General features: G+C 43.7%; 1 non-coding gene across 1 annotated transcript; it reads left to right on the forward strand.

Annotated features, from left to right (window-relative positions):
- Nucleotides 1-4,560: 4,560 nt before the first annotated feature.
- On the forward strand, nucleotides 4,561-4,635 carry Trnas-cga (transfer RNA serine (anticodon CGA)). The gene has a single exon. It is a non-coding gene; the product is annotated as a tRNA-Ser (tRNA).
- Nucleotides 4,636-27,103: the final 22,468 nt, after the last annotated feature.

Raw genomic sequence — 27,103 nt, forward strand, 5'->3', positions numbered from 1 at the left:
GGTGTACACAACGTCAAGGGTGATGGTACCATGTCTGTTTCACCTGTTTCGTTTAGAGTCAGTGGTCTCCGAAGGAAATTCGTTGCCTCTACGGCCATTACCTGTCACATCCGCTTCCTCTTACGACGTATTAATGCGTGGGGACCGCCGCACCAGTCGGCGTGAGCAGTACTGTATTTTCCTCAGGGCCAGCGACCTGTGTGGCAACTGAGCAGGTTTGCGACGTGTACATTCAGACCGCAAATGCTCACCAGTATTACACACAGAACACGTTCTTGGTAGACGTAGTACGGGCTTTCAAAATAGAAAGAAAAATGCATGAAATGAGGTGTGTGGCCTCAACTACGTACTCTCCGACTCAGAGGTGAAATATTAAAAGTTTTGGTTGGTTTCGTTGTCTAGGGGCTGGGATACGTACTTGCCGCATTACAGGCCAGATACTGCTAAGTCTACAGTATACGATAAGAATACACACATGAATCGAATGGTCGAAGGTTTCTGTCACTCGGCAATTGCGAATTATGAATGTAACACATAAATTTACAAATGAAAGATTGTAATTAAATAAAATCTGTAGGTACTATCTTAATGACTTTAAATGATGAGTACGATAGTAGAAGTACTTTTAAGAATGCTGGATATTTCTGCAAAACACTTATTGGTGTTGGTGGCTCAGCAAGTAAATAAAATATAAGTTGAATAACAGGGAAACAATAGATTCCTACAGCACGTAATTAGTTATGAACAACAACAGAGCTCGGGAGATATTCACTTCTAAACGCACACTACGTCTTCACTGTAGAAGCCACGGAAATCTCACAAGTTCACAAGTCGACACTCCAAAGTATTTCTATCTGCCGCGACCACGCGCAAACCGCTCCACACTCTACAAGTCTCTCCCGCGACCGAGCGTCCGTCGCGCCGTCACGTCCAGCCCTCTCCGTGTCCTGTCCCGTACTTCTCCGGAAACCGTCCTCCTCCCCCACTTCCATACAGTCTCAACATTCACGAGCGCTGTGATTGGCTAGAGCGCTCTCTCCATGCCTCCACCCCAACGTACACTCACAAACATATTTAAACTCATATGAAATACTGGATTTACATTTAAATACTTAAAATTAAATAAATATTCCTACGGCTGGACCATAAACACGCTCTAACACACATTATTAAATACATAAACAAATTAAATAAATATATATCAAAGGAATAGCAACAAAAGGTAGGCAAGAAGCCTAATGTCTCTGTGCTTTCTAAAAGACAGTAAATATTTAACCAATTTCTTCATGAATAGTATATATCGGATATAAACAAAGACATAGATGAATAAATATATTTATAAGCATGCTGCTACAGTTTTTTCGTGTAACTGTGGAGTACTTATGGCCTGACGCGATCGATAATAATCGACCACTTTGACCTCCAATAAATCATGTACTATTTAAGTTACATTCCTGTAATTCATACCAATTTGGGTTTACGTAGATCGATGAAATCGGAAGAATCGTTCAGATTTTGTAAATTCGTTGCTGGGTGTTATTTGTTTAATTTACCGTCAAATACTATAAACTAATAAAGATTTTGAAAGTCTGATTACACCATCATCATCTTCGGGCAAATAATGGTAATGTACATGTTTCTCTTTGAGGTATCATGATTCATCTGGCTACTATTAATTTCTATGCGAACTGTGAAATGTCTGCCATTAAGGTTTCACAAAGTCCGCCTTCTTTGGCACTCCCAGCGTGTCTCCTTCATCGATGCAGCGTCACAATGGAATTCCCAGCCACGCGGTTGGACAATGTCCGGCTAAAGTTCGCCACCACGTGTTTGCTGCCGGGCCCTGGCTGGCCGATCGGCCCGTGCGGCCACGCCAACTTAGAATATTTGCAGGGCGCCACAATTCGCCGTTACCTCACAGTAGGTAACTAAACATGGTATCCCTTAATAGTAACAAGTAAAGGGAAGTTCTTAATTGACCTCATAGACGACCAAAGCACGGTGTCCCAATACATTAATAAGTAAAATGACCTGTGTCCTTAAGTCAATACGAATTCTTTTTGCACACGCCTTTACCTACTTTAAATGCCATGTTGCCACACCACTTACCGTTCATTACAGTAGACAAGACCCATTCGTAAGAAAGGCGTGGCGAACGACACCAATATCAATCTAAAAAGATAAGTCATAAATTTTAACTGTTCGAAGTCCCAGACCAGTAAAAGCTAATGTTTCCAGAACCGACCTTATTATTGCTGCTCACGAACGTTTCAGTTCCAGCAGTTACAATGGTGTCCAGACACTTTTCTTCCTTGACGATCGTCACATAAAACATGTTCGTAAGAAATCTATGCTGAAGTCTGACACCATCTGGTTCACAGTTTCCAGTTAGCCGGAAGTGCCAGGAGTAAATAACAAGCATTTCTGTACGAAGGTGCTCAAATTCGAAACGGATTTTCAGAATACGACATCTAACATCGTTACCAATTTTCAAAATCAGATCAATTCTACTAAAGAAAACACGGAACAAAGGTTATCGCTGCCGATGTTGTAGAGTGCGCCAGCCACGTGTGAACGCTTCGGCGACTTGGAGGGACCTTCGCCCTGGTAGGCCCTCATTTTCGAGTAATCGACAAAAAGAATTTGACATGACTTAGTAGACCACTGAAAATAACACCAGTTTTCAAACCAATGCCGTAGCGTAGATATTAAGTTATTTGGTTGGTATGCTGAATCTTGTGAATTCAAACTACGCCAAGTAACATCTATTCGTTTCTGCGTCTTTATCGAAATGACTAGTATCACTGCTGCCATCCATTTGAATGGCTACAACATAATGTTTTGTTTCTAAATCTTTGCCACTTCATTTTAAGCATTGTATCAACTTTTTATTTGTTCTCATTTTTTTGCTTTTATTGTTTTTTCAGTTGGAATCTCCGTCTATGTGCTTTTAAATTATTCTTGTACATGCCTGAAATCACCCTCCGAAGAACGTTAACAATATGTGAAGTCTACATACGGAGAATGATCGCATTCACTGTTGGAGTCACAGCTATACCTAGTGCATTGAAAAGTGCAGGTTCACTTTTTCCTCCATTACACAGACAGCTGTACGTAGTGATTTCCTGTGCCCAAAACAGTATTTATAAATACATACTTTGCTTTGTTGCATGCTTAGCGCTGGAAATAGGGGATGGAATTCTGAAACAGTTTGTTACGGAGATTACAGGATACTTGTCTGCCATTCAGTTGTGTTCCGTGTTTCAACTTGGCCTGAAGTTGAATTACTTTAGCACTGTGATCGGTGTGATGTACCATAACAAGTACAGGGTGTCCGAAAAGTCTTTCCCTGAATACATAAACTGATAACTCAGGTTAGAAATAAGATACAAATGTGAAACCGTTATCTAATTGTTTGCAAACTGTCAGAGTTTTTCTCACACATCAGGAAACTTCCACATGAGCACCCTTGGTAGCACGTAGCACATCTAGGCGATATTCAGTTTCCGTCCACACATTAGCCAACATCACTGGAGGGATCGATTCAACGACTGCAGGATTTCAAGATCTGGTACACGTGTTCGGTAGACCTCGTCCTTGACATAATCCCATAAAAAGAAGTCTAATGGGGTTATGTCAGGAGAGCGTGGAGGCCAAACCGTTGGCCCATCACAACCAATCCATCGCCCAGGAAAGGTCTTAACGAGATAGGCGCGGACGTCTAAACCCCAATGAGGCGGTGCACCGTCTTGCTGAAACAAGACATCGGGGTGATACTGAAGCACCTGAGGAACAGCATACAGTTGCAACATTTCCAGATACACTGCAGATGTGATGGTAGCCCCAGCGAAGAAGAATGGCCTGATAATTCGATCGTGCAATAGCGCGCACCAAACATTCATCTTTGGACTGTTTATGGCGATTCACTACTCCACTGACAAAAAAGGTTGCTTCGTCGGAAAAGGCAATTCGTCTGAGATAACCATCGTCGTCCTCAATATGTGATAGCATGTCGACCGCAAAGTCATATCGACGTGTACTGTCATTGGACAACAAGGCCTGAACGATTTGCACTTTGTATGCACGAAACAATAAATGTTTGCGTAAAATGTCATGGAGAGAGCTTTTTGGCATCTGTAATTCACGTGAGGCCCTGCGCACCCATTTCTTCGGACTTCGTAGAAAAGACTGCCTTACAACTTCCCCCCTGAATAAGATTTTGCTGATATGAAACTTCTTGGCAGATTAAAACTGTGTGCCGGACCGAGACTCGAACCGGGACCCTTGCCTTTCGCGAAAGGAAAAGGTCCAGAGTTCGAGTCTCCGTCCGGCACACAGTTTTAATCTGCCAGGAAGTTTCATATCAGCGCACACTCCGCTGCAGAGTGAAAATCTTATTCTCTAAGCATCCCCCAGGCTATGGCTAAGCCATGTCTCCGCAGTATCCTTTCTTTCAGGAGTGTTAGTTCTGCCAGGTTCGCAGGAGAGCTTCTGTTAAGTTTGGAAGGTAGGAGACGAGGTACTGGCAGAAGTAAAGCTGTGAGGACGGGGCGTGAGTCGTGCTTGGGTAGCTCAGTTGGTAGAGCACTTGCCCGCGAAAGGCAAAGGTCCCGAGTTCGAGTCTCGGCCCGGCACACAGTTTTAATCTGCTATGAAGTTTCAACTTCCACCCTGTCTGCTGAGGTTCTTGGTCGACCAGACCTCGGAAGGTCAGCAACCGATCCTGTCTTCTTGAACCTCTAATACCAGGCTTTAATGCTCTTGGCATCAATTGGATTCTTTCCAAATGTTGTCTGGAAGTGTCTCTGCACTGTGGTTGGTGATCCTGTGTCATGGTACCACAGGACACACTGTGCCTTCTACTGACTGGTTAACATGGCTTCTTGGGCACTGCCCACTACTTAAGTACTGCGAACCTGAAACAAAAAAAACTTTGATAGTTTTAAACAATTCGGCACAAGTTTCGTATTTGTATCTTACTTCTAGCCTGACTTATCAATTTATGTAATCAGGGAAAGACTTTTCGGACACCCTGGACATTCTTGTAATGTACCCAGTCATCCTTTGGAGTGGTGATTACACTGATAAGAAGTATCCAGACACTCCTACGTATTGCAGAAATGACTACTAGGTATCACGATAGGCGGACCCTTCAGGAAGCAGAAACTATTGTGGTGTTAGGAGAGAAACAGTAATAGCAGAGTTTGTCGACCAGGAGAGCTAAGCCACTAGAAACGTTTCAGATCTTCTAAAACTGCTCAAGTCGACTCTTGGTGATGTGACTGTAAAGTGAAAGGGAGGAAACAACCTCAGCTAAACCAGCACGGGCCGGACTTCATGGAGAGCTGAGCAGGAACTTGAGCATAACGGAATGGTTGTAAAGAATCGTACGAAATCAGCGGAAGGAATGACTCCAGAGTTCCACAGTGCTACCAACTTTCAAAATGACTGTGCGTAGGGAGTTAAAAACAATAATATACAACGATGGAGCAGCTCCTGTAAAGCCACTCATTCCTGATAATTTCTGAGCTCACAACTGGAACGTCAGCGATCTTGTATCGTAATTTAAAAGAAAGCAGTCAGTCCAGATCGCAAATGGTGTTCTTTTTTGTGGCACGGTAACCAGTTTCAGACGTACATAGGTACTATTCAGTGATGTCTGCACTGGTGACGCGCTGAGTCACACATACCTACAATCAGTGTTAAGCGATACTTGACGTGGCGTAAAAAGTAACACCATTTGACAGCGGATGACAAGAGACGCTGAATTTGAAGTGTTGAAACCCACTGTGGCATTACGACGAAAGAGATTTGGTTTGGGGAACATCTAGGGAACGTTACTTGCCACCGTGTTTAGTGGCAGCATTTAAATACAGATGACACGGTCCTGGCGTAGAGGATTACTTTCGTGGTTGAGTTGTGAACCTCTTCTTGCACCTAAGAAAACGCTAAATGCGGAATGACATGAACATACGTAAGGAACTGTGTATTATGTACACTAGAGGTTCTGTTCGGAGAGAATGATTGTATCAGCATCAAGTGTCGTACAGTAGTCATGGGATAGCGATATGCACGAATACAGATGGCGGTAGTATCGCTTACACATGGAATAAAACGCCAATGCATTGGCAGAGCTGTCGTTTGTACTCAGGTGAAAAGGTTTCCGACGTGATTATGGTCCCATAACGGGAATTAATAGAGTTTGAACGCGGAAAGGTAGTTGGAGCTAGACACACATCCCGGAAATTGTAAGGAGATTCAGTATTCTGAGATACAAAGTTTAAAAGTGTGCAGAGAATACCAAATTTCAGAGGTTACCTCTCACCACGGACAACGCATTGGCCGCCGGCCTTCACTTAACGACCGAGAGCAGCGGCGTTTACCTAGAGTTGTCAGTGCTAAGAGACAAGCAACTCTGCTTGAAATAGCCGCAGAAATCAACTTGGAACGTACGACGAAAGTATACGTTAGGATTGTGCGCTAAAATTTGGCGTTAATGGCGATCAGCGGGAGTGCCTTTCTAAAAGCACGATATCGCCGGCAGCGCCCCTCCTTGGCTCGTGAGCAAGTCGGTTGGACCCTAGTCGACTGGAAAACCGTGACTTGGTGAGATGTGTCCCGATATTATTTGGTAAGAACTGATGTTAGGGTTCGAGCATGGCGCACGCCTCAAGAAGCCATGGATTTAAGTTGTCAACAAGGTATTGTGCAAGCTAGTGATGGGTCCATGATGATGAGGGTGTATTCAGTGGAATATATTGGGTCTTCTAGTTCATCTGAACTAATCATTGACGGAAAATAGTTATGATCGGCTACTTGGATACAATTTTCAGCCAGTCATGGACTACATACTCCCAACCAATCATGGAATTTTTATGAATCATACTGCTCCACGTCACTGGAAAACAATTGTTCGTGACTGTTTCGAAGAGCATTATGAACAATTTGAACGAATAGTTTGGCTATCTACTGAACATTTATGGGACATAATGGAGGGGTCAGTTCGCGCACAAAGTACTGCACTGGCGACAATTTCGTAATTATTGGAGACTGTAGAGGTAGCATGGACACTGTTTCCGCAGGGGACTTCCAACAACTTGTTGAGTCCATGCCATGTCGAGTTGCTGCTCTAAGCCGAGTAAGAGGAGGTCTGACAAGATTTTAGGAGGTACCACACCACTTTTTCCACATCAGTGCAACATCTGTGAGACAATGGTGTTTGGACGATAACATTCCTGAAATGGACTGGTCTGCCGAGAGTCCCGACCTGAACCCAATGAAACATCTCTGAGAACGTCGATTATGCTCCACACCCCAGCGTCCAGCGTCACTAATATGTCTGATTTCGGCTCGCGAGGACGAATCGGCTGCCATTCGTCCACAGACATTGAGTACCGAATTTGCCCTCAGTAGAGTTACAGCCAAGTAAGGGGTGCACGTACACGTTATTAATGCATGCTGATAGGTGTTCAAAAAAATGGCTGTGAACACTATGGGACTCAACTGCTGTGGTCATAAGTCCCCTAGAACTTAGAACTACTTAAACCTAACTAACCTAAGGACATCACACACATCCATGCCCGAGGCAGGATTCGAACCTGCGACCGTAGCGGTCGTGCTGATAGGTGTCCCGATAGTTTTGATTGGGTAGTATATAAGACAATCAAGTTCATTTGAAGGTGGTATTGTTGATACAAGTTGAGCTTTAGCTTAATCTGTGATAATGATGTAGGTCAAGACAATGAATTAGAGTTTGTTCCAGCGGTGGGTCTCGTACCCGTATCTCCAGCTTCCTGGGCAGGTGCGCTATCTGTTATTCCACGCCGGTACTACAGTCCTAACAGCTGCACTGACTATTACAGCACGTCTCCGTCACCGATACAAATTCTAAGTCCTACCTTAGCCACTAAACTCGTATCATTATTGCCAACGCTGTCCAATATTGGGATAACATCTTAACAATGGGCCAATGGGATTTAGTCCTGACCGTACCTCAGGTGTAGGTGATATATTAATCATATAAAATTTTCATTCATTTTCAGAGATAAAGGTGAGACGGTACATCTCAGGAATAGTAATTTTATATGGTAACCTGAGGTACAGGCAGGATTAATCTCATTTTGTTCAGTGCTAAGGTGCTACTCCAGTACCAGAGCACTGGCAACACTAATGCGAGTTTAGAAGAGGAACAGGAATGGGCTGATGCGTGAGTTAGAATTTGTATCGGAGACGAACTAGGGTAGTCCATGCACGTGAGTTATTTGTATTGTGGTGTAACAGATAATGCATCTGTCTATTAAACAGAAGACATTGGTTCGAATTCTGCAGCTAGTACAAATTTTAATTGATGGTTGTGGACTACATTAACCTGGACTATTTTTCGGCCAATGCTCAGAAATTTGTGGAGCAAATCACAGATTTATACCAATTGTAATTGAAAGAACTTCAGTAAATTTATTTATCAAGTGATTATCTAAGATAATCTAAGGTCCTTCCGCTAGTACAAATTTTAATTGATGATTCTGGACTGCATTATAATCATTACAATACAGTTCATCTAAACTCGTCAGTCGTTGAGATCACACCAGAGGATGCCGGAATACATTAACAAGTTATAGATGTGTGGAATACCCCATAGATTTCAGCGCTCAAGTGCCTTAAAAATAAAACTGTAGATGCTTCGATTTTGATTAATAATAAATTAAGATAATAATACACCTGACACAAAGAAAGTAGCCTTTGTTTTCATCGAAAAAAGTAGCTGAAACGGCAAGAAACGAGATATGGCGGTCGTGAGAGCGGTGGTACAAGACTTCTTTTCCAACATTTCATATCTCTGCCTGACGTATAGTGCTCCGCCGTTATTCCCCAGCGCCTACGGACTGACGCGTGGGGAGGAGGCGCCAGGGGCAGCGGCGTCAGCGGCGGCCGGAAGCTGGCAGAAAGGCCGCGATTGGCCGGCCGGCGCGCAGTGGCGCGGCCAGAGGGAGCGTGCTAGGGCCCGCCGGGAGCTGCAGGTGGAAGCAGCAGCGGCGAGGAAAGCGCGGCCGACGCAATTTATTGCGCGAATATATACGGCGGCAGGAAATCCTGCTGTGTTGTTAAGTGAAACCCGCCTCCCCTCCCCCCCCCCCCTCCCTCAAGCTTTTATATATACGCGTCCGCGTGCCCCAGAGAGGTCGAAAGGAGGAGGTCCACACCGCACCAAGCTACGAACCTGCTCTGTTTATGCATTTGCGTGCGGCCAAAGAGAATTAAACGCCGTAAAATAGGCCACCCAACTGCCGGCTGCGGAACACTGTCTGCCCCACTGACTTCGTTAAGCTCGAAAAACACTCCGAGCCGAAATACTCGCGAAGAAGACGAAAGTCGAAACAGCGAAAGTCCGATGTAGTTGTATTAGGTTGGTGCAATAGTTCGCAGCGTTTCTGTTTTGCGTGTTGACATTCCAGTTGCTATAGGTGTACTTATCGATTGTCATTTTTCATTTGTAGTTCACTGCTGCTATTTGAGTTTACATATTGTCACTTTGTCATTTGGACATTGTGAGTGGCACTACAGACGCTAGAAAATTTAGTGCCAAGTCGAGAAATCGGAACATTTGAGACATATTCTTCTGTTTGAGTACTGTAGTGGGGTGACTGCAGCAGAGGCAGCCAGATACATCCGCGCCAAGTGTCGGGATAATGTCACTGGGCAGAACACGGCAATAAAATGGTTTTCTCGTTTTAATTAGGATTTGACACTAGTGATTCTCCACGTTCAGAAGACCTTCAGGGTTTGACGGAGATCATTTAAACGCATTAATCCATAATGATCCAAGTCACTGTAGTCTAGAAGTGACAAATGTGATGAACTGTGATCCTCCACCATCATGCGACGTTTGCGTGGAGTGAGGAAAGTTCAAAACTTGGGTATGGGTACTGCATACTGTAAGCCAAAATCACAGAAATCAGCGGGTTTCCATATGTGCCTCTCAGCTTGTTCGTCGTCAACTGGCTTGTGAACAACACCGACCATTCTTATCCTGTATCCATACCAACGAGGAGAAATGGTGCCTTTGTGATAATATAATATAATATAATAATAATATAAGGAAAAGAAAGAAAAGATAGAGTCCAAACAGAGCAGCAGCTCCCCGTATAAAGAACTGCACGTACTCACAAAAGATAGTGTTAATGCATCTGGTGGAAGAGCGACGGTGTGGCGCACTACGCAGTGCTTACCCGAGGTATAACCATTACTGCTGACATTTACTGGCATTAACTGGGACGCCTTGCAGACGCAGCCCGAGATCAACGATCAAGCAAACCCCGTGAAGTGATGCTACGCTGTGATAACGCCCTTCGGCTTTCTGTTAGGTTAACAAAAAACACTGTACAGAGCCTGAGTTGAGAAGTCGTTCAGCACCCGCCTCATTCACCTGACCTTGCGTCCTCAGATTTTCACCTTACCCGCTCTTTACTGGAAAGCCTTCGACGATCTTCCTTTATGGATGAAAATGCGCTCTCAACATGGCTCGACAAGTTCTTTGTCTCAAAACCACGTGATTTCTACAGTAGTAGAATCGAAAAGTTACCCTAGCATTGAGTGACTGTAGTAAATAGTGAGGGAGAATATATCGTTGATGACTAGAGTCTCTTTATGCGTGTCTGTTGTGTTTATTAAACTAGTGGAAGAACGGTACAAACTTACGCACCTAGCTAGTAGTAATCACATGATACCAGAATATCATGACACAAGGCATCAGAAAAAAGACTTCTATCGATAGGGCGAGCCTCAGCGATCACTGCTCTCTAGATGGCTAAATACAGAGTCCAGCTATGTAGGTAAGAAGTAAATGAAACCTGATCGTTGAAGATGGAAATGCGGCACAGGTAAAAAAATTAGGACAATATATTTTGATCTATAACGGTCGAGAATCTGCTAACATACATGAAACTCGCTGCTTGGTGTTAATACTTCTAACATATTCATTTTCAATGCGACGCATTTCTCCCACGGTGGGTAAGTTTGTGAAGTGCGTGGTTGTAGTGCGTGGGTTTTGGCTGCAATGAAACGTTGCATCTCGGATTTCACCTTGTCATAAATCTGTAAATGCCAGCCACGCTATTTTTCTTCATCAGAAGAAAGGGGAAGAAATCACTGGCAGTATAGAATGGTGAGGCAAAATCTTATAACCGAAAGAAGCAGCGTGCGTGATTGCATTCCCTTAAGAAATACATCAAACAGCACTTTTTATGCAATTTATGCATACGAATGAGCGTTGCGGTCTGTCGCCCATCTTCAGTTGGCGTGCTGCATATTCACATAGCACAACCTTAAAATTGTCTATTGCAAGGTGGATGCTGCAGTTGCCCTGTGCAAAATAACAAATTTATTTAACTACCACACTTCGCGAGTTGTATATTGACAACAGTCCATCGTGATAAGGGGTCTGAAGAAGTCACCTGGATGAGCTCACACAGTAGCAACATTTCTGATGTAGCTTCCATTCGGCGATCTTTATCATATTAGAAATGTCGTGCAAAATGTTAAAAACTGACCTATGGCTCCATTGCGATAGTCCTGTCTGCGAGCATAAATAACTGCTTCTCTTCTTCCGTGTTCCTTACATGGTCACCCACTTCAGTTTCCGTGAGGCAGACTTGCAAAGCACGTGAAAGCTTCTTTACTGTCCGACCAGTGTGTCATACGCTGGAGCATTGTTGCCGTATTTCTCCAACAATTCAGCACTCATAGTTGCAGCACTGGTCCCCTTCAAATGTAGAGAACTAGTCACCGTACGATGCTGTAGCTGATCAACTGTGTGCGGCATTTTGTTGCGCTTCATGTAGAGTTGTACTATCGTACCGTGATCTGGGAATTTTAGTCTGTACGAGGACTACTGACATATACATCCAAACTAACAAAAAATTAATTACTTAACTTTATTATTTCCATGATATAGTTGAAAATATAAGTACTTCTCGTACACGATGAAACTGCGGGTATGCATCATCCAGATTTACTTTTCCATACTTTCCCTAAACCACCTCCGGTGAAACTTAAGATTACTCCTTCAGTAAGATCGCGGTTAATATCTTTGATCATCCTAATCCAAGAGAGCTACTGCAACGTCTCCACTGATTCAACAGTACGTCTGCCTTTCTGCCTTTTCCTTTTATTTTGAAACGTCTTGCACCATCTGTATTTGTTAAAGACAATTACGTGCTGACGCTTTCTTTCCGTTAGCTGCAGTGATGGAAGCATAAGTTTGAGGATCATTAAACAAAGGTGTTTTTCTTTCTTTACTGATTATTTTTATAGTCGTTTGTCACTCAATTGTGACAAATCGAGAGGTACCTTTAGCAGTCACCAATTTACCACGTGATTTCGATTTGCTTGTCTTGATGTAAAACTCTTGTATCCGCTACGACGAACTGCGTCTCTTGTTTTGCTAGGCTCTCCACGCCTTGCTGATACATCAGTGGTTTTCTGAAATGTTGTTGTTGTTGTTGTGGTCTTCAGTCCTGAGACTGGTTTGATGCAGCTCTCCATGCTAATCTATCCTGTGCAAGCTCCTTCATCTCCCAGTACCTACTGCAACCTACATCCTTCTGAATCTGCTTAGTGTATTCATCTCTTGGTCTCCCTCTACGATTTTTACCCTCCACGCTGCCCTCCAATGCTAAATTTGTGATCCCTTGATGCCTCAGGACATGTCCTACCAACCGATACCTTCTTCTAGTCAAGTTGTCCGACACACTTCTCTTCTCCCCAATCCTATTCAATACCTCCTCATTAGTTACGTGATCTACCCATCTAATCTTCAGCATTCTTCTGTTGATAGTCGGATGCTTCTATAGACCACCTGCATCAGCAACCGTAGTAGTTGAGCGCCTCAGAGAGAACCTGCAGAACGTCGTGAAGAAGTTTCGTGATCATACTATTGTAATAGGGGGAGACTTCAATCTACCAGGTATAGAATGGGATAGTCACACAATCAGAACTGGAGCCAGGGACAGAGACTCTTGTGACATTATCCTGACTGCCCTGTCCGAGAATTACTTCGAGCAGATAGTTAGAGAACCAACTCGTGAAGCTAACGTTTTAGACCTCATAGCAACAAATAGACCGGAACTTTTCGACTCCGTGAATGTAGAAGAGGGTATCAGTGATCATAAGTCAGTGGTTGCATCAATGACTACAAGTGTAATAAGAAATGCCAAGAAAGGAAGGAAAATATATTTGCTTAACAAGAGTGATAGGGCACAAATCGCAGAATATCTGAGTGACCACCATCAAACGTTCATTTCTGAGGAAGAGGATGTGGAACAAAAATGGAAAAAATTCAGAAACATCGTCCAGTACGCCTTAGATAAGTTCGTACCGACTAAGGTCCAAAGCGAGGGGAAAGATCCACCGTGGTATAACAATCATGTACGAAAGGTACTACGGAAACAAAGAAAGCTTCATCATAGGTTTAAGAGTAGTCGAATCATAGCTGATAAGGAAAAGCTGAACGAAGCGAAAAAGAGCGTAAAGAGAGCAATGAGAGAAGCATTCAACGAATTCGAACATAAAACATTGGCAAACAATCTAAACAAGAACCCTAAAAAGTTTTGGTCATATGTAAAATCGGTAAGCGGATCTAAATCCCCTATTCAGTCACTCGTTGACCACGATGGCACCGAAACAGAGGACGACCGAAGAAAGGCAGAAATACTGAATTCAGTGTTCCGAAACTGTTTCACTGCGGAAAATCGTAACACGGTCCCTGACTTCAGCCGTCGCACGGACGCCAAAATGGAAAATATTGAAATAAACGATATCGGAATTGAAAAACAACTGCTATCACTTAGTAGCGGAAAAGCATCCGGACCAGACGAGATACCCTTAAGATTCTACAGTGATTATGCTAAAGAACTTGCCCCCTTTCTATCAGCAATTTATCGTAGATCGCTGGAAGAACGTAAAGTACCTAGCGACTGGAAGAAAGCGCAGGTCGTTCCCATTTTCAAGAAGGGTCATAAATCAGATGCGAATAATTATAGGCCTATTTCGCTTACGTCAATCTGTTGTAGAATAATGGAACATGTTTTGTGTTCTCGTATTATGACGTTCTTAGATAATACAAATCTCCTTCATCATAACCAACATGGATTCCGCAAACAGAGATCATGTGAAACTCAGCTCGCCCTATTTGCCCAAGAAATTCACAGTGCCGTAGACACTGGCGAGCAGATTGATGCCGTATTCCTGGACTTCAGGAAGGCATTTGATACGGTTCCGCACTTACGTTTAGTGAAAAAAATACGAGCTTACTGAATATCGGACCAGGTTTGTGATTGGATTCAGGATTTCCTAGAAGAAAGAACACAACATGTCATTCTTAACGGTTCAAAATCTGCAGATGTGGAGGTAATTTCGGGAGTACCGCAGGGAAGCGTGATAGGACCTTTATTGTTTACAATATACATAAATGACTTAGTTGACAACATCGGTAGCTCCGTGAGGCTATTTGCAGATGACACGGTTGTCTACAAGAAAGTAGCAACATCAGAAGACTCGTACGTACTCCAGGAGGACCTGCAGAGGATTAATGCATGGTGCGACAGCTGGCAGCTTTCCCTAAACGTAGATAAATGTAATATAATGCGCATACATAGGGGCAGAAATCCATTCCAGTACGATTATGCCATAGGTGGTAAATCATTGGAAGCGGTAACGACCGTAAAATACTTAGGAGTTACTATCCGGAGCGATCTGAAGTGGAATGATCACATAAAACAAATAGTGGGAAAAGCAGGCGCCAGGTTGAGATTCATAGGAAGAATTCTAAGAAAATGTGACTCATCGACGAAAGAAGTAGCTTACAAAACGCTTGTTCGTCCGATTCTTGAGTATTGCTCATCAGTATGGGACCCTTACCAGGTTGGATTAATAGAAGAGATAGACATGATCCAGCGAAAAGCAGCGCGATTCGTCATGGGGACATTTAGTCAGCGCGAGAGCGTTACGGAGATGCTGAACAAGCTCCAGTGGCGGACACTTCAAGAAAGGCGTTACGCAATACGGAGAGGTTTATTATCGAAATTACGAGAGAGCACATTCCGGGAAGAGATGGGCAACATATTACTACCGCCCACATATATCTCGCGTAATGATCACAACGAAAAGATCCGAGAAATTAGAGCAAATACGGAGACTTACAAGCAGTCGTTCTTCCCACGCACAATTCGTGAATGGAACAGGGAAGGGGGGATCAGATAGTGGTACAATAAGTACCCTCCGCCACACACCGTAAGGTGGCTCGCGGAGTATAGATGTAGATGTAGATGTAGCACCACATTTCGAAAGCTTCTATTCTCTTCTTGTCTAAACTATTTATCGTCCATGTTTCACTTCCATACATGGCTACTCTCCATACAAATACTTTCCCAAACGACTTCCTGACACTTAAATCTATACTCGATGTTAACAAATTTCTCTTCTTCAGAAACACTTTCCTTGCCATTGCCAGTCTACATTTTATATCCTCTCTACTTCGACCATCATGAGTTATTTTGCTCCCCAAATAGCAAAACTCCCTTACTACTTTAAATGTCTCATTTCCTAATCTAATTCCCTCAGCATCATCCGACTTAATTCGACTACATTCCATTATCCGCGTTTTGCTTTTGTTGATGTTAATCTTATATCCTCCTCTCAAGACACTGTCCATTCCGTTCAACTGCTCATCCAATTCCTTTGCTGTCTCTGACAGAATTACAATGTCTTCGGAGAACCTCAAAGTTTTTATTTCCTCTCCATGGACTTTAATACCTACTTCGAATTTTTCTTTTGTTTCCTTTGCTGCTTGCTCAATATACAGATTGAATAACATCGGGGATAGGCTACAACCCTGTCGCACTCCCTTCCCAACCACTGCTCCCCTTTCATACCCCTCGACTCTTATAACTGCCATCTGGTTTCTGTACAAATTGTAAATAGCCTTTCACTCCCTGTATTTTACCCCTGCCACCTTTAGAATTTGAAAGAGAGTATTCCAGTCAACATTGTCAAAAGCTTTCTCTAAGTCTACAAATGCTAGAAATATAGGTTTGCCTTTCCTTAAACTATTTTCTAAGATAAGTCGTAGGGTCAGTATTGCCTCACATGTTCCAATATTTCTACGGAATCCAAACTGATCTAACCCAAGGTCGGCTTCTGCCAGTTTTCCATTCGTCTGTAAAGAATTCGATTTAGTATTTTTCAGCCGTGACTTATGAAACTGATAGTTCGGTAATTTTCACATCTGTCAACGTCTGCTTTCTTTGGGATTGGAATTATTATATTATTCTTGAAGTCTGAGGGTATTTCGCCTGTCTGATACATCTTGCTCACCAGATGGTAGAGTTTTGTCAGGAATGGTTCTCCCAAGGCCGTCAGTAGTTCCAATGGAATGTTGTCTACTCGCGGGGCCTTGTTTCGACTCAGGTCTTTCAGTGCTCTGTCAAACTCTTCACGCACATATCGTATTTCCCATTTCATCTTCATCTACATCCTCTTCCATTTCCATAATATTGTCCTCAAGTACATCGCCCTTGTATAGACCCTCTATATACTCCTTCCACCTTTTTGCTTTCCCCTCTTTGCTTAGAACTGGGTTTCCATCTGAGCTCTTGATATTCATACAAGTGGCTCTCTTTTTTCCAAAGGTCTCTTTAATTTTCCTGTAGGCAGTATCTATCTTACCCCTAGTGAGATAAGCGTCTACATCCTTACATTTGTCCTTTAGCCATACCTGCTTAGCCATTTTTCACTTCCTGTCGATCTCATTTTTGAGACGTTTGTATTCCTTTTTGCCTGCTTCATTTACTGCATTTTTATATTTTCTCCTTTCATCAATTAAATTCAGTATTTCTTCTATTAACCAAGGATTTCTACTAGCCCTCGTCTTTTTACCTACTTGAACCTCTGCTGCCTTCACTACTTCATCCCTCAGAGCTACCCATTCGTCTTCTACTGTATTTCTTTCCCCCATTCCTGTCAATTGTTCCCTTATGCTGTCCCTGAAACTCTGTACAACCTCTGGTTTAGTCAGTTTATCCAAGTCCCATCTCCTTAAATTCCCACCTTTTTGCAATTTCTTCAATTTCAATCTACAGTTCATAACCAATAGATTGTGGTCAGAGTCCACATCTACCCATGGAAATGTCCTACAATTTAAGAGCTCATCAGTAAACACTTCCGGGCTAAGTTGCCGTGGTCGATCTGTAGAACTTCTTCTCCCTGCCTTTTCGTTCTCAACTGCGGAGAACATTTTCTGAGGTGAGTCAACGACTGGCTGCTAGGAGCTGGGGCCGCCGCTTATATGGATATCGTAGGGGGCGCCACCACACGTCACGTGGCGTCGATGTGCAGCTATCTCTGGCTATCGTCTATCGATTGGCACGTGATTGATGCAACGTCGACCGCCATATCTTATCCAATTTTAATCCTTCTTCTTTACGATTAAAATTGTATTGATGTTTGTGGATTTCAATTGCCTCTCTATACATACGTGTATAATAGTGCGACGTCCTCGCTAGCACGCTTGTTTCACCAAATTTTATTTCGTGATCTCCATCCTTAAAAACATGTTCCGCTACCGCCGATTTGTCGATATGTCCCAAGCGACAGTTTCTTTTGTGCTCCGTCAACCGTGTATTGATGCTTGTTTTTGTAATTCCTATGTAAACCCTGCCACAACTACACGGAATTTTATATACCCCTGGGGTGACTAGGGGGTGACGAGCATCTTTTGTTGATCTTAGGCATTCACTAATTTTCTTAGTAGGTCTAAAAATGGTATCTACCTGAAACTTGGCTAGTACCTTCCCAATGTGATCCGTGATATTATAGATGAACGGAAGAAATACTTTTCCAGCTGATGGTTGTTGCTGTCTCCTATTTTTTGGCATTTTTCTAATTGGGTGAAGTGCTCGGTTAATCTCGTTTTTCGTATAACCATTTTTCGCAAAGGCCATTCGTAAATGATTTAGTTCTTCTTGTAAGACCTGGTTCCTAAATCTCTGTCTTACCATTATATAATCTATCAGATACCTTTTAGTATCTCCAGGATTCTTCCATGTATACAACCTTCTTTTATGATTCTTGAACCAAGTGTTAGCTATGATTAAGTTGTGCTCTGTGCAAAATTCTAACAGACGGCTTCCTCTTTCATTTCTTAGCCCCAATCAATATTCACCTACTACGTTTCCTTCTCTCCCTTTTCCTACTGTCGAATTCTAGTCATCCATGACTATTAAATTTTCGTCTCCCTTCACTATCTGAATAATTTCTTTTATCTCATTATACATTTCTTCAATTTCTTCGTCATCTGCATATCTAGTTGGCTTATAAACTTGTACTACTGTAGTAGGCATGGGCTTCGTGTCTATCTTGGCAACTACTGTATAATACGTTCACTATGCTGTTTGTAGTTGCTTACCCGCACTCCTATTTTCCTATTCATTATTAAACCTACTCCCGCAATACCCCTATTTGATTTTGTATTTTTAACCCTGTATTCACCTGACCAGAAGTCTTGTTCCTCCTGCCACCGAACTTCACTAATTCCCACTATATTTAACTTTAACCTATCCATTTCCCTTTTTAAATTTTCTAACCTACCTGCCCGATTAAGGGATCTGACATTTCATGCTCCGATCCGTAGAATGCCAGTTTTCTTTCTCCTGATAATGACGTCCTCTTGAGTAGTCACCGCCCGGAGGTCCGAATGGGGGACTATTTTACCTCCGGAATATTTTACCCAAGAGGACGCCATCATAATTTAACCATACAGTAAAGCTGCATGCCCTCGGGAAAAGTTACGGCTGTAGTTTCCTCTTGCTTTCAGCCGTTCGCAGTACCACAACAGCAAGGCCGTTTTGGTTAATGTTACAAGGCCAGATCAGTCAATCATCCAGACTGTTGCCCCTGCAACTACTGAAAAGGCTGCTGCCCCTCTTCAGGAACCACACGTTTGTCTGGCCTCTCAACAGATACCCCTCAGTTGTGGTTGCACCTACGGTACGGCTATTTGTATCGTTGAGGCACGCAAGCCTCCCCACCAACGGCAAGGTCCATGGTTCATGGGGGGAGGTTTTCTGAAATAAATTTGAAGAAATCATAAACAGATTCATTATCTGAATCTCACATTCAACGTCTATTTTATTTCTTCTTCATAAACACGTCTGAGCCCTGATAGGCATTTAAAATGCAAATACGGTGCCTAAGTCCTAAATTACAGTATTTGATTGGAAAGTCACCGAGAAGTAGAGACCCACCAGAGACATGGCCCTTTATTTTATAGATGATCTGTTGTGGAATGCACATCAGCACAATTCTATGTAGTCCCCGAGATTGAAAAATATATTTACCACAGATTTTCACCTTATCAAAAAACATTATTCATCAAATGGCCCCTGAGTTTTCTGTACAGTATGTAGAATTTAAACTTTCATGCCCGGAAATATCACGCTTAATAAAATAATCCATGTTATCATACTGCGGTCTGATGGATTTCACATTAAAAACAAATGTTTCGTTTCCATCTACGGAGCACTAACATTCCCAGGTGGATAACAAGAAAGGCTCTACTGACAAACCATACAGACTGTTAAACACCACAGGAATTTGAGTAGGTATGTAAAGGGCGTGAAAGTACACTCCTGGAAATGGAAAAAAGAACTCATTGACACCGGTGTGTCAGACCCACTATACTTGCTCCGGACACTGCGAGAGGGCTGAACAAGCAATGATCACACGCACGGCACAGCGGACACACCAGGAACCGCGGTGTTGGCCGTCGAATGGCGCTAGCTGCGCAGCATTTGTGCACCGCCGCCGTCAGTGACAGCCAGTTTGCCGTGGCATACGGAGCTCCATCGCAGTCTTTAACACTGGTAGCATGCCGCGACAGCGTGGACGTGAACCGTATGTGCAGTTGACGGACTTTGAGCGAGGGCGTATAGTGGGCATGCAGGAGGCCGGGTGGACGTACTGCCGAATTGCTCAACACGTGGGGCGTGAGGTCTCCACAGTACATCGATGTTGTCGCCAGTGGTCGGCGGAAGGTGCACGTGCCCGTCGACCAGGGATCGGACCGCAGCGACACACGGATGCACGCCAAGACCATAGGATCCTACGCAGTGCCGTAGGGGACCGCACCGCCACTTCCCAGCAAATTAGGGACACTGTTGCTCCTGGGGTATCGGCGAGGACCATTCGCAACCGTCTCCATAAAGCTGGGCTACGGTCCCGCACACCGTTAGGCCGTCTTCCGCTCACGCCCCAACATCGTGCAGCCCGCCTCCAGTGGTGTCGCGACAGGCGTGAATGGAGGGACGAATGGAGACGTGTCGTCTTCAGCGATGAGAGTCGCTTCTGCCTTGGTGCCAATGATGGTCGTATGCGTGTTTGGCGCCGTTCAGGTGAGCGCCACAATCAGGACTGCATACGACCGAGGCACACAGGGCCAACACCCGGCATCATGGTGTGGGGAGCGATCTCCTACACTGGCCGTACACCACTGGTGATCGTCGAGGGGACACTGAATAGTGCACGGTACATCCAAACCGTCATCGAACCCATCGTTCTACCATTCCTAGACCGGCAAGGGAACTTGCTGTTCCAACAGGACAATGCACGTCCGCATGTATCCCGTGCCACCCAACGTGCTCTAGAAGGTGTAAGTCAACTACCCTGGCCAGCAAGATCTCCGGATCTGTCCCCCATTGAGCATGTTTGGGACTGGATGAAGCGTCGTCTCACACGGTCTGCACGTTCAGCACGAACGCTGGTCCAACTGAGGCGCCAGGTGGAAATGGCATGGCAAGTCGTTCCACAGGACTACATCCAGCATCTCTACGATCGTCTCCATGGGAGAATAGCAGCCTGCATTGCTGCGGAAGGTGGATATACACTGTACTGGTGGCGACATTGTGCATGCTCTGTTGCCTGTGTCTATGTGCCTGTGGTTCTGTCAGTGTGATCATGTGATGTATCTGACCCCAGGAATGTGTCAATAAAGTTTCCCCTTCCTGGGACAATGAATTCACGGTGTTCTTATTTCAATTTCCAGGAGTGTAAATGACATATGGATACCAGTGCTGAAGAAGGTGTGTGCGAGTGATCCACCATGGAGTGATAGCGGCAGCGGACGACAGAAACCGACAGCTGCCAATTGTGTCCGGGTATTCAAAGCTTGTGACATCCTAGCAAGCGTAAACAGAATTTTTCTGCAGTCAAGAGCGAACCAAATTTGAATCAGACAAGCCAAGAAGCTACCAATGTCCCTTGAAAAGCTCCTCCGGAGATGGAGGCGAAACATAGCGTTTTAATGTGGAATCGATGAACCCATGGCACAATAGCCCAGAATATTTTATTAGTTGCGAAATTCAATATATGTCACAACTGTACCGTCCTGTGAGACATTTTAAGAAAAAATCTTACTTCTTTTTCTGTAGAATCCATCTTTATGTCCCTGAAACCATTTCCGTTCATCACCGCAAACCCTAGCTACAGATGTAAGGGAAATCGTCTTCTGACGTTGGATTAAGACATTACTAAAAAACAGAGGACTGTTCATTAGCCAGAAAACAACCATTCACGCCTCTCTAAAGAAAATCCTTTCTGGTAAAGAAGAGAACAGCACATATAGTTTCAGTGGCAGTAACGTTTTTTAACTACTATAGTGTGCATGATTTACGACGGCGGCCGAGTTTAGGTTCGTTCTGCGCATCTGACGTCACAAAACATAGTCAGCCAATGAACAGAGAACGACGTTGCCAGAGCTCGACTGCAGTGTAGAGCACGGACGAGTGTTTACAGTTTTAGAAACGTTCAGTCGTAAATAAAGTAATTGAACAAAAGCAATGTCTTGATAGCAGACTTTCTTTTATAGAGAGTTTGGGAAAAGCATTCTTTATACCAGTCGCTTCATATTCTATTAATTAATTAAAACAAACAAGCAATAAGCCTCCTAATTCAGGCGATAGCAAGGAAAGGTGTTTGTATCATTCTCATGAACCGCTTTTACGCAATAAAGAACAGCGGTAATTGTTTATTTCCTATTGTACTTCGACAAAACGTAATTCATAGTCATACCAACAGTGTTTGTCGGTATTTTGCGTGCTAGTTTAGAGTCCTCCAGGAAGTCGGTCGAACGCTGAGCTGTGACAGTGTAATGGTTAAGGTGTTTGACTGCTAAGTGAAAGGTTTTCAGTTCAAACCTTCTACAGTGCTTAATATTTTCTTTATTTAAAAACAATATCGAAGTGTCTTACTTCATGAATTTTATTCGTTTGAATGTAATTTTTTGAAATTTCTAGTGCTTTGTCTCTTCAATATAATCATAATAAGTTTTCGGTTTTTCTAATTTTGTCCTCCACTATTTCTTTTCACAGCAATTAAAAACATTGAAAAGGCACACATACAATATTCATGTTATCGGTTTTGTTTGTATATCTTCTCTTCCGCAGTAGCTGTTTTACTATTCATATTGACATATATTCTTTCGTGACAATATTAAAAGCATTATTTCGATCAGAATTTCGGCTCGAACGTTGCCGAGCTACTTGATTGTCTGACGCAATTCTTTGCTTCGATGCTTTGGCAACATCATAATCAATGTTTTCGCCGACTGATCTATGTTTTGGCAAGTATTTGCTGTCCGTTGTGACAAACACAAATTGTTTGCGCACTGCACCTCCCTGACAATATATTTTAGTTTCTATGTTTTATTACGTCCACAATTCAGTTTTGTGTACTTCGTCAACTTTGTTTTAATCAGAACGTTTTAGAAAAAAGCGGAATGACTCTGGTATAAATAAAAGTTTTATTACAGTTGCGAAAGACGGCATATTTCTCAATATTACATACGACACCTGTCTGGTACTTAAATTAAATGAGATATTGTTATACAGTAAATTTTATATCAAATTTAGGTATCTTGTCCACATTTCATTCTCAACATTGTGGCAACTAAAATCGGCCGTGCGGAAAGTATACGCTATGGACTTTTACCTCTGCAAACTCTTCGAAATTTCGTGCATTGGTTTACTACATTTAATGCTGCACAATAACTGCGTTGAACATCAACACAAAATTAAGTCATTTAAGGGGGGGGGGGGGGGGAGAGGTATCAGTCAAGAAGATGTGTAAAAATCTAATTTTTGGGCTAAATAGTTTTTGTGAAATCGAATGATAAGTGTGTCAAAGCAGTCGGAACACCACGTGTCTGCACAGGCGAGCAATGCAGTGACGACAAAATCGCGCACAGCGCGGAATGCGGGGAGCACGTCTCTGTAGCAGCGGAGGGGTTAATGCGGTGGTGGTGGCTTTACTTCATAAACTGCGCGCTCCCCCCTAAACGTAAGTTTGCGAACTATACTACACTATGGCGCTGCTTCTCTTGGCGTGTGCGTCGTTTGCAACTGGCAACGCAGCAATCTCCCGCGTTTGGGCGGGCATGCGCGAGCCGCCAAGATAAAAAGAATTGAACTATAGGAATTTTGTGAAGTAAGACAGTCTCTGTACGTGAGGATGATGATTCGTTTAACAGAAAGCAGAATGATATACCGGTGAGACAAAGTATTATGTGTGATAGGTGGCGATCTCTGGAAGATCTGACGACAGGGTACAATGCTGGTACAGGCACAAGTGCTTCGGAGCGCACAGATCAACTTACATGGAGCTCCCTAGCAGACGACGTCTCCATGTTACAATTTTGACCTAATGTTATCGTCAGCTACGGCTACAGTGCGAATGGGAACATTGAAATTGTACCGTGGATGATAGAAAACTGTGGCCTTGAGTGATGAATCTCGCTTTTTGTCACATGGGGCAGATAATAGCAACTGAATATTTCATGACAGAAGTGGAATACGTAGAAATTATTGTTGTCCACCTGTGTCACTTCATGTCTGATGTCTTCCAGGACGACGATGGGATCTCCCAGCAGGATAATTGTCCGTATCACAGGGCAAGAACCGTGTTCCAGTGTTTTGCGGAACATTGTAGTGACCCATGTTGATGTCTAGGTCACCAGATTTGCCTGATCTGATCCCACTGTGACTCAAATGTGCTGCAGCCTCGTCATATTGTTATTAATATCTCCGGTTTCGTATCCTGAAGCAAGAGTACTCGAAACAAATTCATTGCAGACTGCACTTATACTGCTAGAACATATGGACCTAATACGCATTAATCTTAAACTGCTGATGGTTTGCAGTCTGACATATATTCTGTGCAATTTCAACGCCTTAAAAGTTATGAGAATATATCCACACGGAAAGGCAAGAAGATATTTTGATCCTCGATTAATAAACCAAAGGCAAAGGATTTTTAGACATACGCTGATCAGCCAAAACATTATTACCAACGACCTATTATCAATATAAACCGTTCAGGCAAGAGCAGCGTCACATGGGGAGGAATGACTGCTAGTAAGACACATGCACGGCGCATGTAGCATCTACATCTACAGCGACATTTATACTCCGCAAGCCACCCAACGATGTGTGGCGGAGGGCACTTTACGTGCCACTGTCATTACCTCCCTTTCCTGTTCCAGTCGCGTATGGTTCGCGGGAAGAACGACTGCCGCAAAGCCTCCGTGCGCGCTCTAATCTCTCTAATTTTACATTCGTGATCTCCTCGGGAGGTATAAGTAAGGGAAGCAATATATTCGATACCTCATCCAGAAACGCACCCTCTCGAAACATGGCGAGCAAGCTACACCGCGATGCAGAGCGCCTCTCTTGCAGAGTCTGCCACTTGAGTTTATTAAACATCTCCGTAACGCTATCACGGTTACCAAATAACCCTGTGACGAAACGCGCCGCTCTTCTTTGGATCTTCTCTATCTCCTCCGTCAAACCGATCTGGTACGGATCCCACACTGATGAGCAATACTCAAGTATAGGTCGCAAGAGTGTTTTGTAAGCCACCTCCTTTGTTGATGGACTACATTTTCTAAGCACTCTCCCAATGAATCTCAACCTGGTACCCGCCTTACCAACAATTAATTTTATATGATCATTCCATTTCAAATCGTTCCGCACGCATACTCCCAGATATTTTACAGAAGTAACTGCTACCAGTGTTTGTTCCGCTATCATATAATCATATAATAAAGGATCCTTCTTTCTATGTATTCGCAATACATTGCATTTGTCTATGTTAAGGGTCAGTTGCAACTCCCTGCACCAAGTGCCTATCCGCTGCAGATCTTCCTGCATTTCGCTACAATTTTCTAATGCTGCAACTTCTCTGTATACTACAGCATCATCCGCGAAAAGCCGCATGGAACTTCCGACACTATCTGCTAGGTCATTTGTATATATTGTGAAAAGCAATGGTCCCATAACACTCCCCTGTGGCACGCCAGAGGTTACTTTAACGTCTGTAGACGTCTCTCCATTGATAACAACATGCTGTGTTCTGTTTGCTAAAAACTCTTCAATCCAGCCACACAGCTGGTCTGATATTCCGTAGGCTCTTACTTTGTTTATCAGGCGACAGTGCGGAACTGTATCGAACGCCTTCCGGAAGTCAAGAAAAATAGCATCTACCTGGGAGTCTGTATCTAATATTTTCTGGGTCTCATGAACAAATAAAGCGAGTTGGGTCTCACACGATCGCTGTTTCCGGAATCCATGTTGATTCCTACATAGTAGATTCTGGGTTTCCAAAAACGACATGATACTCGAGCAAAAAACATGTTCTAAAATTCTACAACAGATCGACGTCAGAGATATAGGTCTATAGTTTTGCGCATCTGCTCGACGACCCTTCTTGAAGACTGGGACTATCTGTGCTCTTTTCCAATCATTTGGAACCCTCCGTTCCTCTAGAGACTTGCGGTACACGGCTGTTAGAAGGGGGGCAAGTTCTTTCGCGTACTCTGTGTAGAATCGAATTGGTATCACGTCAGGTCCAGTCGACTTTCCTCTATTGAGTGATTCCAGTTGCTTTTCTATCATTATCTTGCATCAGTGATGTGCTGTCCGTGCGTACAATGGGGAAGGGGCGCAATCTACAATGAAGAGTCAAAGAAACTGGTACACCTGCCTAATGTCATACAGGGCCCCGCGAGCACGCAGAAGTGTCGCAACACGACGTGACATGGACTCGACTAATGTCTGAAGTAGTGCTGCAGGGAACTGACGCCATGAATCATGTAGGGCTGTCCATAAATCCGTAAAAAACTCAGAAGAGTGTTCTTGGAGCTACTGTGTAGCAATTCTGGACGTGTGGGGTGTCGCATTGTCCTGCTGGAATTGCTCAGGTCCATCGGAATGCACAATGGACATGAATGGATGCAGGTGATCAGACAAAATGCTTACGTACAGTACGTATCACCTGTCAGAGTCTTATCTAGGGGTCTTATCGGGGGTCCCATATCTCTCCAACTACACACGTCAACGCCATTAAAGAGCCTCCACCAGCTTGAACAGTCCCCTGCTGACATGTATCGTCCGTGGATTGATGAGGTTGTTTCCATACCTGTACTCGTCCATCCACTCGATACAAATTGAAACGAGATTCGTTTGACCGGGCAACATATTTCTGTCATCAACAAATGGCTCTGAGCACTATGGGACTTCACATCTGTGGTCATCAGTCCCCTAGAACTTAGAACTACTTAAACCTAACTAACCTAAGGACATCACACACATCCATGCCCAAGGCAGGATTCGAACCTGCGACCGTAGCAGTCGCGCGGGTCCGGACAGCGCGCCTAGACCCGTGTCATCAACAGTCAATGTCTGTGTATACTGGTCCGGGCCATGCGTAAAGTAGTCATCAAGGTTATACGAGCGGGCCTTCGGCTCCGAAAGCCCATATCGATTATGTTTCGTTGAACGGTTGGCACGCTCACGCTTGTTGATGGCCCAGAAATGAAATCTGCAGAAATTTGCGGAAGGGTTACGCTTCTGTCACATTGAATGTTTTTCTTCAGTCGTCGTTGGTCTCATTCTTGCATTACCTTTCTCCAAGCTCAGCGATGTCAGAGATTTGATGTTTTAACCGATTCCTGGTATTCACGGTACACACGTGAAATAGTCGTACGGGAAAATCCCCACTTCAT

The sequence above is a fragment of the Schistocerca serialis genome, chromosome 1 (assembly GCF_023864345.2).
Source record: "Schistocerca serialis cubense isolate TAMUIC-IGC-003099 chromosome 1, iqSchSeri2.2, whole genome shotgun sequence".
Lineage (NCBI taxonomy): Eukaryota > Metazoa > Arthropoda > Insecta > Orthoptera > Acrididae > Schistocerca > Schistocerca serialis.